This window comes from Corvus kubaryi, unplaced genomic scaffold (assembly GCF_017639235.1).
Source record: "Corvus kubaryi isolate FWS band 111438036 unplaced genomic scaffold, C.kubaryi_AGA036_p1.0 split1-65, whole genome shotgun sequence".
Taxonomy (NCBI): Eukaryota; Metazoa; Chordata; class Aves; order Passeriformes; family Corvidae; genus Corvus; species Corvus kubaryi.
Genome location: NW_024582080.1, coordinates 7042398 through 7056230, shown reverse-complemented (window position 1 = coordinate 7056230; position 13833 = coordinate 7042398). Strand labels below are relative to the sequence as shown.

Sequence of the window (13833 nt, the reverse complement as noted above, 5' to 3'; positions counted from 1 at the left end):
GGAGGTGGGCACAACACACTGCTGCCTGTGGGAGAAGGAGGGGTGGAGAGGGGCTAGGATTTCTTAACCTTTACTGTTAGCTTCTTGGAAGGAAGACTGCAGGACCAGCTCCTTAGCATAAAGGACATGTATCCATGGAGCTGAAGAGTGTTCATTTCCCTCACTAAGAAAAGAACAGAAACACAGAAAAGTTGGTTGGAAGAGTCATCTGAAGGCCCGAGGTCATCCAGGCTCCTTCTTACCACAGGACTATCACACTACATCAAGTCAGCTTTGGCATTGTCTAGCCAAGTCTTGAAAGCCTCCAAGGATGGAAAATGCACAATCTCCTTCTCTGGGCATGTTTTCCCCTAATGTCCATTCTCTTCTCCCAGGCTCCAGCCTGGGTTTCTTGCCCCTCATTTGTCCATCTGTTGCTTGCAGGATGGATTGGTCTGTCAGTCTCCCCCTGAGGGAGGTGTGATTTGCAGTAGCGTCCTGCCGTCCATCTCCCTGTCTCTGGACAAAACCCACCCAGCTCCCTCAGCCTCTGCTCCTTGCTCGTACGCTCTGCCCCAGCCATCTCAGTACCCTCTAACTGGGCCTGCTCACACTGAGCAAAGCAGTCCAAAGCAACACAGTACATCACCAGTGGCCTCTGTGGAACGGACGCTTCCTTCTCCCTGCCAGCCTCCTCCTGCAGCCTGCCAGGCACTTTGTCCCGCTGGCAATGCCAGCACACGCTGGGCTCAGGCAAGGTGTGACCTGTAATTAGAGCAATGTGAAAAGCAGCAGAGGTCTCATTCACTGCACTGGAGATAGTACAGTAAGCAAAACAGTTTCAAAATCCAGTTTCATAGACACAGAGATTACATTAATCTCTTTTAATAGCTAAACAAGTCAGTTTTCAAGATGGGACAAAGCATGAGATATTCTTAACAAAACTGGTGCTTCAAAGGTGCCTACATCAGATTTAGAATTCTAACTCCTAAGCTCCTAATGATAGAGCTGATTGTATCTCTTCATACAGTAGTGCTACAAAACTTGCATTTAATCTCCTCTTTTTGTAACATGCTGTAGCTGCCTGGGCTTGCCTGTGGGAAGCAAATGTAGATTGTCTTTGCCTTCAAATACCATATGAGGAAACTTATCCAGCCCTCACCAACTGATCTTGGGGGTCTGTGGAATGATAAAAGCTCAAGTTATCAAAGTATCTGTAAACTGCATTCTGATTTCTAGCTGGAGCACCTCCCTGAATCTGGACCCTTTGATTTAAGGTAGCTGCTTTCTTTCACCATGTCTCAACAGGCAGGAAAGGGCATAGCTTTAATTCCTGTTGGCTCAGTCGCATTAGCTCAGCATGACTGAAAACCCCTCTTCACCTCCAGAAATGCAAAAGTGAATGTGGATCTACATTGGAAGCTTCTGCCCTTGTAGTAAGTACTGTGTAATTGACGGGGAGGTTTCTATACTGCCAAAAATATTGGTGTAAAATTCTTTTCTTGTTGACACTATTTTGTTTGGAAAACCCAAATTATCTGTCCTGGGGAAGGCACTATTTATTGAACTAGATTGCACGTTTTTAGAGAATTTTCGGGTCTTGTGGTCTAGCCATATCCATTTTGGGCTGATTTCTAGTGTTTGTGTTGTGATTTAGGGCTCTGACAAATGAGCTCTAACAAATGATGGTGAGGTGACCGAAGAGGTGACCCACCCAGCTGCTTTTACTGCTCTGCTGGCAAAGATTACAGTCCCTGCAGTGGAGCTGGCAGACGACAATTTATGTCCAGGGCAGAGCTGCTCCAAATGGCATTTGAGTTGAAATCTCCAAGGAGGTGAGATTAGACTAAACAGAAGACTGTGAACTAGAGATACTGAGATGTTGTCCATAATGGTTTATGCCCACCTAGAACAGCTCTGCTTCTGTGCCTCAAGTCCTAACAGATCCTGCCCCATGTTTCTGTCGCCTCCTTTACACCAAAACTGGCAGTCACCTGATGCTAATACAAAATTATATAGGTTCTTCAAGCCAGCCAAATTTTCTTCTCATTCACCTAGAAGGTGTGGAGGGGACTGAAACACCACCAACTTCTATCAGATTAATCATGATACCTATCTCTCAGGTAATGGTAAAAGTGTTCTGTGTCTCAGTGCCGCTCCACCCTGTTGTGGCAGAGTGGTGTCAAGCAACAGCAGGTGACAGTGTCTTCATCTGCTCATTTGTTTTCCAGCCAACCAATAACCTGGGGCCAGAGCCTTCCCCTGGTGCTCCTGTATGGCCAGCTAGCACGGCTCTGCTGCTGGGGAAGTCCCTTATCCTTCAGTGTAACCTCTGTTCTGCTACAGGGGTAACCCGCCATCGTGGTGGCCCGGCTGTCAGCAATGGAGCTGGCATGAGCAGTTGTCCTTCCTCTCCTGACGCAGAGGGTGCCTGGCCAGAGACTGCCCTTGCACCCTGGTGCAGCAACAAGCAGGAACCACTGCAGGAGAGAGTCAGGACTGACCTTAGCAGTATTTCCTGGCTAAAACAAGTGGGAGTTTTCCTCTCCCTGGCTCATTACTAACATGGCAAAAATCAGTGGGAAAATGCCTGGGCCTTAAATATACAATGAGCCGTTCCCCACCCATTACCACCTAACTGATAAGCTGCTTCAGGCTATCTTGTTTATGTTTATCAGTGTTTAATACCTCTTAGCATTTGCGTTTGCCTTGAAGCTACAGGCAGCTATGTGCTATAGCGAGCTGAATATTCGAGCTGTAAGTACAAACAGATGTTTGAAGATCTGCTTTGAAGCAAATCTGTGCCCCCTACACTCTCTCCCAAGACTCCTCAGGAACAGTATGCATCACTATATTCAGAGCAAAGCCTTGAAGGGCAGTGAGAGAGGAGACACAGAGGAGTAGTTAGCAGTGGATCAGGAACACATTGTCACATATCTATTGCATAAATCCTTCACAGCAACACTTCGGACATCAGTATGAATAAAAAAATTTGCAGGGCCTCATTCCTACAAAGCAGCTTCTGCTGCATGCTCATCTTTTAGGCTTGCCTAGCCTAAGGACAGACTCACTAGCCAGATCCTTGTTGCCCTCAAGAGCTATGTCCTGCAGCCTAAATAATTTCCCTGATACCAAAAATCTCAGAGTGAGCAGAAATAGTAAAACCTGAGCAATGTGCACAGATGGCTCTTGCTCACTTCCACTGCTTCTGCCAGCTGCTCCTAGGTGTGGAAAAACTTCAGAAGGCAGACCCAAGTGGTATTAAGTAATTTGACTCTCTCTCAAAAACTCAATTCAGAGTCAAAACCTGTAAGATACCCTGTGATACTTCATGCTACATGCAAAATAATGGGGAAGCTTAAACAGCTTCTGCCTCAGGCAGCTCCCAGTTAATGTCAGAACACAACAGAAAGCTGGAGAGGGAAAGGTAAGATGGCAATGGTGAAAGCAGCCAGGATTGTGTGGTGATTGCTGTGTGGGAGGTTGCAGCCAGGACTCTCAAATGACTCAAACCACTGTGGTATGGTTTTGGTTTTATTTCTTCTTTTCTCACATTTTGAGGGAGAAGAGGGTGTGTCTAGAAGTTCAGATGCTAGCTTGGAACTTGGGTGATCTACATCCAGGTTTCTGCCAGTGTCTCCCTTGTGTAAGCTGCTCCCATCCTTCTGCCTTTTGTCCCTCATTCTCCAAGGAAGAATGTACTTCCATATCCCTGAGGTGTATGAGATTAATACCTGTGAAGAATTCAGTTATAGTAGGAGAGAGTCATATCAGGCCCTGAAGTGGTTTGGTCTGCATTATCTTTTTACCATCGGCAATGGACAGCAAAGGGGATTCTTCAGAGCACTCAGTGTAGCTGACTTTAAAATGCAAAGCAATGTTTGACTTCAGCTGCACAGGGAATTGATACTGTGCTATAAATCTCTCTAATTCACTCTGCAGAATGCTTTCTCTTAATTTTGCTTCATTTCATACCTCTTGCATTTCTTGCTTACACATGAAAACTATTCCTATCTTTATTTATAGAATTATTTTTGTTTTGCTAGCAACCACTCTTTTGTCTTGTCTAGTTCCATTTAATCTGACACTGTTCTTCCTCCCTCCCTCCTCTTCCTCACCCATTAGCTCAGGGGATCACAAAAGCATGTAGCTGGGAGCCTGGAAGCTGCTTGCTGAACCCCTCTTTACCCAGCGCCCCTAAAGTGGCCTGAGTGGAAAAAAGAGGCCATTTTGTGGGGACAGCTGACTTCTGGGCCTTCCCCTGGGCATTATACTCTTTACATCAGTACTGTAGCTAACAAATCTTGTCAGAGGTAGTGATTCCAGCAAGTCATGTACAGCAGATCTCCTTTAAGCAGCAATAAAATTTGTGATGGTTTTTTTGACATCTGCAATCTCAGTGGAAAGAAAGTATGACTCTTGCCTTGTGTTTGCAGCTGAAACCTTATCAAGGACAGAAAAGAAGATGCACCTCTATTTTTTTTAAATCTTCTGCAGGTACAAGCAATGTTTTTCTAGTGTAAACTGAGAGGTGTAAGGCTCTGTGGGAGTGATCTCCTTCTAGGAATTTATTTCGTGTGGCTGTGATTGTCTCAGCAAGATAGGATGGGAAAAAAAGAAAGAGGCCCAAATCTCTAGATATCTGAAAGAGTGAAAGCACCCAGTGAACGAGTCCTCACATGAAATCTCCTGTTTCTCCAAGAGAAAGGAAACCTTTCCCAGGGACCTGACACCTACTTACAGTGTTTTGTGTGTTGTTTTTCAGAGAACAGCCAAGTTACACTAGGAACTGTGGCCTGCCCAATCATAAGTCAAAACAAATAAATACTCTTGGGGTTTGCCTTTTGCCTGCTCAGTGCCAGTTTTTCTGTTCCCAATATGTGTCTTTTAATAAATTCTCTGCAAACGTGGAGGCCAGGGAGGCAGTTCCCTGGCCCTGTTACCTCCACAGTGGCTGATGAAACACAGAAGAGCTCAGACAGCCAGTGACCCCACATCCCAACAGGTCAGCACTCCATTTTTGACCTTGCTAGCTGTTCTCAGTGCAGGGTTTCCTACTCAATCTTGTCTTTCAAGGAGAGACTGTGTCTAGTTCCCTTTTAGAAAGGGCAATTTTTAAAATTGCCCTTGTTTGAAAGAAAATACTGTGTTGGGCAGCAGTGAAAACAGAGAGCTGAATGCAGTCTGGTGTGTGCTGTGCTGATGTGATGAGGCTGGGCCATGAGTCCAGCAAGTTTTGCTTATTTCTTCACTGTGTGGTGGTAAGCCACTGTGTACAGTACTTTTCCTTTACCCTGGAGGTTCCTCCCAGGACCGTGCCAGTAATTTCATCTTGCTTTGATAAACCATCATGCAGACACGACATGGAACTGTAGTCCTAATGACCTGTGTTATTTAAAAATCAAATGACACTTTCTCAAGAGAAAGTTCTTTAGTTCCGGTGTTTTCCTAAGATAATTATACTGAGGCAACCTATTATGCTTCCCTGTAGTTTCATTTATTGCTCACTTTGTCTAAACTCCTGCATGCCATTGCACTGCATTATTTTGTCATGTTCCACCCCATCATTTCAAAATAGCTTCCCTGTTTGTTTAAAAGTACAGCAAAAGCTTTAAAGACTTGAGGAAAGTGGTGCCATATACTTTGTGTAATGATGTACAGGCTGCCGGTTCAATTTCATTGCCTTGTAGCACCAAATTATGAAACTCTTTTCCTCTTCATCTCCCTTGTCTTCTGAGCTAGCAAGAGATAAACAGGAAAAAGGGGAGACACCTTCTGTTTGATATTGTCTAACTCTCAAGTCAGTTTGGGCTCTGATATTAATAACTTCCTGTTTTGCTGTAAGTCTTCTGGTAAGTGAAAAGCCTCCATTGAGCATTGACTTTTCAGCCTGAACTTAGGCAACTACATTGACTAGTGTATTCCCAAGCTCTAGGCTGCAAATTCTAGTTTGCTGCTTACCTCCAGGCCAGAATTTTGGAGCTGGAGTTCAAATCACTGAAAATCAGATGCCTAAATACACAGTTAGTTGCCAAAATACAAATGACCTGACAGCTGAACACCTGCTAACCCTGTAAGTGTCTTGGGACTTGAGAGGGTAAAATCTATACAAATCAGACTAATTTTGTGTAGGAGCTTAGATAAGGATCCTAATTTGAAATGCTGGGCTGTTGTTCATTGCTCAGGATGTGCTCAGAAGCTAGAAACAGAAAAGAGGATCTGCAAAATAAAGTGGAGAAAGGTGCATTTGTGTAATATCACTTGTGCAAGATGCTTGTGAAATGTAGTATGTGTTGCATTGCTTATTTTTTCACACATGCTTGAAGTAGTAAGACCCTTTATTTTCCAGCTATCTGTAGCAGGTTGACCTTGGCTGAGTGCTAGATGCCCACTAAGCTGCTCAATCACTCCCTTTGCCAATGGGACAGGGGAGGGAATAAGATGGAGAACAACCAGCAGGTGAGATAAGGCAGTTTTATTACAGTGAAAGGAAAGAAATAAGCACAAGTCTGTGCGTGCATAAACGAAGGGAAAAGTCAGTCTCTACTTCCCATCAGCAGCAATGTTCAGACGCTTCCTGGGAAGCAGGGCTTCAGAATGCGTAATGGTTCCTCCGGGAAGCAAACACTGAAGAATCACAAATGCCCCCCTTCCTCCTCTCTCCCTTCCTTAGCTTTATGTATCTGAGCTGACGTCATATAGCATGGAATATCCCTTTGGTTAATTTGGGTCAGCTGGCCTGATTGTGTCCCCTCCCATGATCTTGCCTACTCCCATTGCTTACTGATCGGTGGTATGGGCCTGCAACTTGCCTTGTCCATTTTTTTGTTCTCACTACTGGGGCAATTACTGTGGTTGCTGTAGTTTGAGTCCCTATCTCAGCCATAGTTGTTGTGGTTTGAGTCCCTGCCTCAGCCATAGTGTCCTCAAACAGAATTTGGGTTCCTGCCTCCACTGCAGTCCCCTGGGAGTATTGAACAGAGGCTCTGTACGCCCAGGCCAGCCCCCAGTACAGGGCGAGAAGCTGCTCGCATTCCATCAGCCAACGGGCCAGTGTGTTAGGGTTGTTTACCTGTTCAGGAGTAAAGTCCCAGGCAATGGGAGGTGATAACCGCCCTAGGAACGTGCCCAAATCCCTCCACACACCTTTCCACCCAGGAACTGGGTGCCTCAGGGCAGATTTTAATAACTCCTCACCTAAAGGACGTTTTCTCTTGCACCAGGATGACTACAAATTCCATTAATTCCATAGCATAACAATGGTATTTCCTAATATTATTAATAGTATCAGACAGCTTATGCAAGGATTGGCAATGACCATGGAAGTCTGCAGTAAAAAAATCATCCACATTCAACGTACAACCTTCACTTAGAACAACAAAAACAACTAAAACTAAACAGAAAGAAAAGAAAAAAAATTTCCCCACACCAGATCCAAAAATAACATCATCATGACACAGAACACAAATGGATGAACTACATAAAATCCACTCTCAGACCCTTCACTACAATTGCAATGCAAATTCCCCACTATCATTCTACTTGATAACATGGTTTAATACTTGTTTTGCCTAATATTTCTCCCAATTAATATCCTTATCTCAAAATCCTCATGACTGCCTGCGCTCTCCACCAAAAACTGTCGTGGTTTGACACTGGCCGAATGCCAGGCACCCACAAAAGCCACTCACTCACCCTCCCCTGCCACAGCTGGGCAGAGAAGAGAAAAATTTAATGAAGGCTTCATGAGTTGAGATAAGGACCAGGAGAAAACATTCCAAGGGCAAAACAGGCTCAACTTAGAAATACTAAGTGAATTTATTACTAACAAAATCAGAGGAGGGTAATGAGGAATAAAGTAAGCCCTTAAAAACATCTTTTTCCCCCTCCCTCCTTCCCACCAACAGTGCAGGGAGAGAGGGAGTGGGGTTTTGGTCAGTTCGTCACGAAGATTCTCTTCTGCTGCTCTGGGAGAGGAGTCCTTCCCCTGTGAGACCATGGGGTCCCTTCCCACGGGAGACAGTTCTCTGTGAACTTCTCCAGCAGGGCTCCAAATCTCACAAGCAGCAGCCACACCGCACCTGCTGCAGCCTGAGCCCCTCCCACGGGCACACAGCCCTCCCAAACCGCTGCAGAGTGGCTCTCTCTTTCCATGGGGTGCAGCCCTCCACGGGCAGGCTGCTCCAGCCTGGAAGCAGGGCCCTCTCTCGCCACCGGGTGTTCCACTGGAACACAGCCTTCTCTAGGCATCCCCCTGCTCCGGCACGGGCACCTCCCCCACGGGCTGCGGGTGGATCTCTGCATCCCCCGTGGATCCCCATGGGCTGCAGGGGCACAGCTGCCTCACCATGGTCTGCACCACGGGCTGCAGAGGATCCTCAGCTCTGGTGCCTGGAGCACCTCCTCCCCCTCCTTCTGCACTGACCTTGGTGTCTCCATGTTGTTTTCCCTCTTGTGTTCTCACCTCCTCCTCTTCTCTAGCTGGAATTAATATTGCACACACACTTTGTTTTGATTTTATTCTTAAATATGTTATCACAGAGGTGTTATCATCTTCTCTAATTGGCCCAGTCTTGGCCAGCAGCATGTCCATCTTCAGAGCCATCAGGGATTCACTCTTCTGGACATGGTGGAAGCTTCCACCAGCTTCTCACAAAAGCCCCCTCTGTGGCCTCCCTGCTACCAAAACCAGGCCATGCAAAACCAACACACTATCCAAATAACTTTCCTTGTGAATTGAACTACTTCCTGTGGATAATACACTGTTTTACCACCTGCTGCAGAGGTAGAGTCCCCCCAAATGCCTAATATGTGTGTACTGCTGCTCTGCATGACTAGGAACTGTCTCCTGATCACAGTGTGAGACAGGACAGCTTGGACTTAGCAGTTCTATGAGATTTACAAATCATACCAGCTAATCAAGATTTAAAACAGCTCTGGATTGAAAAGGCTAGCAAGTGGTCCAGCTGTGAGTTAATTCATTAGTTGCAGTAAATATCACTGGAAGGGCTTGTCAAAAGGAAATGTGAAGCAGCTGAAAAGAATTGTCCTTAAAGTGAATGTCAGAGGCTTTTGCAGCTGTCATCCAGTGGACTGGAGACTCTGGGCATTGGAGAGAAAATGAGGGTGAAAGACATAAAAATTTGAGTACAGAGGATAAAGTACCAGTTCCCACTGAGTGATTATAAAGGAAGCAATCTCACCACTACAGGGACCTAATTAGAGACTGAATCTCACAACCATCTAACATCTCCTCCAGGGCTCTGAGAAACCCAAACCAGCGAACGCAGCCTGCTCAGAGCAGCAGCAGCAGCAGGAGGTTCTGCTGCTTCAGCGGCGTGATGGAGTACCACGTTTATGTAGCTGGGAGCATTTCCAGTGTTCTTGTGTCCTGCTCAGCACTCACTTAGGTCCAGAGGAGCCACATCATTTTCTTGCCTGCCAGCACAGCATTGTCCTGGTCCTACAGAAGGCAGAGCATCCCAAAGGAAAGGTACCAGGGCCATTTTCCTTAGGCAAATATAAGAGTTAACATTGTTGACATTAACAAGACAGAATTTCATATTTCTATGACTGATCTGATAAATCACTACTTTTCTGGCTCTCCTAAATGTGCAGATCGATGTGAGTCCTCAGGCCTCCCTGGAGACACCAGCTCTGTCAGTCAGGGGTTGCATGTATGATTCACTCAAGCCTTGGGCTCCCCAAAGTACCAGTTACAGGCAGCAGGGATCAGACAGGAGCCTTTGTGAAAGCTTTGCAAAAAAATGGCTTAACACTGCTTAGACTCATTAAAATAGGAAAGAAACTTCCTGTTCATTGTCACTGGGGTTGGCGTCTCAAATTGCCACTGACATGTGAGTCCACAGCCCTGCTTCACAGAGCCAGTGCACAGTGCAGGATCCAGGTGTGTCTCTGCTTGCCAAAGTGGCTGTAGACAGAACCAAACCTTGTCATGCACAAGCCACCCAGGCCTCCAGAGACCTTCAAATGGTCATATCCTGCATGATCCCTAAAAGAAGCCAGACAGCAATTGCAGCAGGGAAGCTGTAGCATCAGTAGTGCCTTCAGGTTGTCCATTGGATATAGTTGAGACAAAATAGCAAAACTCAAGTAAATGAAATGCATTTCTTAGCAGTTCCTGAGAGAGAACAGGTTGTGTTGTTTATAAGCTGCAAGCCAGGTCAAGTGGGCTGGATCTTCCACAGAGAAATTTCTGCCTCTGGCCCCAAAATATCATTGTAAGAAGGTAAGAAAAACATCCAAATTTCCCTTAATTCTTTCTGGATGGCACGTTATAAGCAACTGGCAGTCAGACCACTATAGATATTAAGAATTCAGGAAACATTACTAAATAACACAAAGAACAGAAAACTGTGTGTATTTTCTGAGAAGATTGGGAAGAAGTCCTGTGCCACTGAATGCTTTGGGAGAATAAGTCCTAATAGCTTCAGTAGCCAAATGTCACCTGGGACCAGAGTGTGAACAATTCTTTTGTAATATTATTTGGCAAATGTCTCAACATCTTGAGCTCATTGCAGAATAGAAAAGAAAAAGTTGGCCAGTGTTATTTTCTGGTGATACAGGAACATTAATTTCTCTTACCCTGTGTGGTGGTATCTGACTATCTTGGACATCTGAGGGGCAGGTCAAAGGAAAGCAATGTGTAGATGTGGTTTTCAAAGGCACCTATTTCCAGTTGAGTGTGAAGTTCATTTACTGTTAGGAATAAATTTTTTCCTGGCATATTGTAACAGAAATACTAAAATAAACAAAAGCATGGTACACTTTGTAAGATGAGGTAAGCATTTATAGGAGGTACCTGTGTAAGATGAACCTCAGGGCTATATTGCCCACAGGCAAACCAGCTCTGGGTGCCATGTGAGCACTGAGGGCAAATGCTGAGCTGCTCCTCTGCCAAGCGGAGACTGTCCTGAGGCTTCTCTCCTCATAGGAGGAAGGAGAAAAAGCACCTTTTCCCATCCAAGTATATGACATTCCTGCTCCCCCTGGGTGGAAAGGAAAGGGAGCTCTTCTCCCCCTCTTGCCTGTGAGGGAAGCACTGACTATTGGTGTGATGGGCAAGAAGCTGTCTCAGGGCAGACCTTGTTCTCTGCAGGAACTTGCACCCCAGCCATTCCCTGCCCTAGACCTGGTATGCTGAGATGCCCTGACCTGCCCCTCCCAGGCTCTCCCTCTGTTCTGTAGCTCCAGGCTCTGCCACTTTCTGTCCTTCGAAAGGCAGAGGTGGGGGAGCAGGCTCCCAGCAGCTCCAGAGGAGCAGAGGGTCTCCATTGGGGGTGTCTCCTTGTAGGAGATGAAGAAGGCATCTCTGCCATAGGGGCTGCCGGCAGGAGCAGTCACCCGCCCCGCTCTGCAGCCGGCAGCACTCTGCTTTTCTGACGTCTGTTTCCATGTGTTTCCCTCCAGGCTGGGAGCCAGGAGGGCTGGCACTTGGGTCACCTCCTCCTGGTGGGCTGCCAAGGACGGTGGCAGTGTCCTCCCGCCGAGGGCGGTGGCCCCGGGCACACGGCATCCGTCCCCGCTGCTCGCCTGACCCTCCCCTCGGGACCTGCTTCTGCTGGGAGAGACAAGGTAACCCCGCCACTGAAAACAGCTGGGACGGCGCCCAGCGGAGATTAATGGCATCATTAACGTTCCCAGTTTATTTATAGGCTTAAAAATGCCTTGGACCTGCAAACTGAGCACAGTTGCTCCGTGTAAGGCCTCACAGGTCTCCTGCCTCTGCCTTTCCCCTTCCTGCTCTTTCATTCTCATTGCTGGGACTGTAAAACCTCCGGAGCAGGCGCTGCCTCTCATTGTGAAGCTACTTTGTAAACCTTCCTAACTGAGGGGATACACACAGATACTTTTTTTTTTCACGAATGCTGTATTTGTCTGGTTTCCTTCCTCTACCAACTTTTTCTGTGCACAGTGTCCTGTGGCCCTCTTAGAGAAAATTCTCTTTTTGATGAATTCCTGAGGCAAAGGCTGAGCAGCCATCACAGGAATTAGTGATTTCCCACCTTGGGTTTTAACTGTGAGCTCTATGGGAGGAAGACTGAGATTCTAATGGCTGTGGAGAGCACCTAGGACATATAGGACCCTAGTGAGACATGCAGATGCAATTAGTGATCATGGAGGTCTTCCAACAGAAGCCAGCAGAGCTAGCCCAGCTCCCAGGTCCTCCAGGAGCCTCACGGGACTAGTGGGAAAAGATAAAACCACCCCAAGTGTGTTGGCCCCAGAAGATGAGTTTTTGGCTCATGACTTGTGGCCACACTACCTGGCCTGTTTCCCAGCAGTCAGTGAAAGGTAAAGTGAGAAAGGAGACTTGTCAGCAAGCACAAATCCAAGGGATAGGCTGTGTGACTGGGAGATAGATGGCTCCATGGGTAGGAGGAAAAAGTAAAAATGCCTGTCCTCACACCCAGAAGCGTGGATCACCAGTGTGGCAGCTCATGGAAGTGAGGTCGTTTCAGAGGGCAGCCACCCTTCACTTCACTGTTGCTTTTTTGTTGTATCAATCTGAGATAAACTCCTGTGTCAGTCTCTCCTTGGCCCTCATCTTATAGGGATGAAATAAAGAACCAGCAGAGAACCACTCAAACCACTGTTGTCTTTTTTTTTCCTCTCTGGGCAGTGAGAATACTTCAGGGCAGAGTGAAGGAGCCCAAAATGGTAGAGGGAGGGTTTGTCTGCCATGGCCACTACAGGTGAAGCCACAACCCTGGGATGCCCTCGCCCTGCCAACATCTGGTGGGTTTGAGGTATCTTGGGGGCCTTCCTTTCCCCTTCCTCTCTTTCCCACTTGGGCTCTTGGCTCCAGATCTCCTGGGATGGGGCTGTGATGAGGATGGAATTGCCTGCCTGGCATCTCACTTTCCATGCCTGTTAAATGGGACCATGACACTCAACCAACTTTATAGGGAAGTGTTCCAGGACAGGCTGGATGGGGATCTGAGCAACCTGGTGTGCTGGAAGGTGTCCCTGCTCATGGCAGGGGAGTTGGAACTGGATGATCTTTAAGGTCCTTCCCAACCCAAATCGTTCTGTGATTTTATATAGTCCTTTGAAGGACAAAAGCATACGTGCAATTGTTCAGCCATCCAAAGATCATAACTGGGAGATTATTTCCATGCCTGATATACATGAGATCCTGTATAATTTTTAAGGCTTCAAGGAAAAGGCAAGTCATATGCAGCACCTGACACAAAGGCGGGAAAGGGGAAAGAGTCATGTTTAACTGTACTCTATTTATTCTAGGAAAGAGACACATTTTATATAGTTGTGTCTCATCTAAATTCCTGAACATCTAACCAGTGCAGCTTTCTCACTAGACAGATGTCAGACTAGGGGAGTGAGTCTTGTGACAAAAGAGGCCATCTGCATCTCAAACTGATTACCTGCTTTGAAAAGTGAATATGAAAAGTAGAAGGGTTTTTTTTTTAACGAGATGGCTAAACTTCATTTCAGCTCTGGAACACCTATCCCCTGAATGCTGGTGCTGCCCAACTGCTGTGACATTACTCACCCCTGATAGAGAAAGCAAGAGCTGGGGTTTTTTTCCTGTTTCACTGGGCTACACCCAGTTGTAACCATATTTAACCTTCCTTTTTCTAGCTGCCAACACTGGGTGGCACTAAGTAACTCCTTCTGACATTTTACAAAATTGACTCTAAAAACTTGAATCACACTGACTTGGCTCCATTCTGTCCTGACAGCAAATGGTTTTGTTTGAGAAACTTTCGATCATATGGTTGTTGCATAGAAACATCTGACTTGCATGGCACGTTTCATACTTCCCTGGTTTGTTAGGTTGTTAAAAGTCTCCTGAAACTCTGGCCTTACATC

The 13833-nt window shown here is 46.4% G+C and overlaps 1 long non-coding RNA gene across 2 annotated transcripts; it reads left to right on the top strand.

Annotated features, from left to right (window-relative positions):
• Window positions 1–12: 12 nt before the first annotated feature.
• Window positions 13–12589, top strand: LOC121657892. 2 transcript variants are annotated; one of them, XR_006013784.1, is made up of 2 exons: window positions 13–1415; window positions 11410–12589. It is a non-coding gene; the product is annotated as an uncharacterized LOC121657892 (long non-coding RNA). The 2 variants fall into 2 exon arrangements; XR_006013783.1 differs by lacking the exon at window positions 13–1415 and adding an exon at window positions 8392–9472.
• The last annotated feature ends 1244 nt before the right edge of the window (window positions 12590–13833 follow it).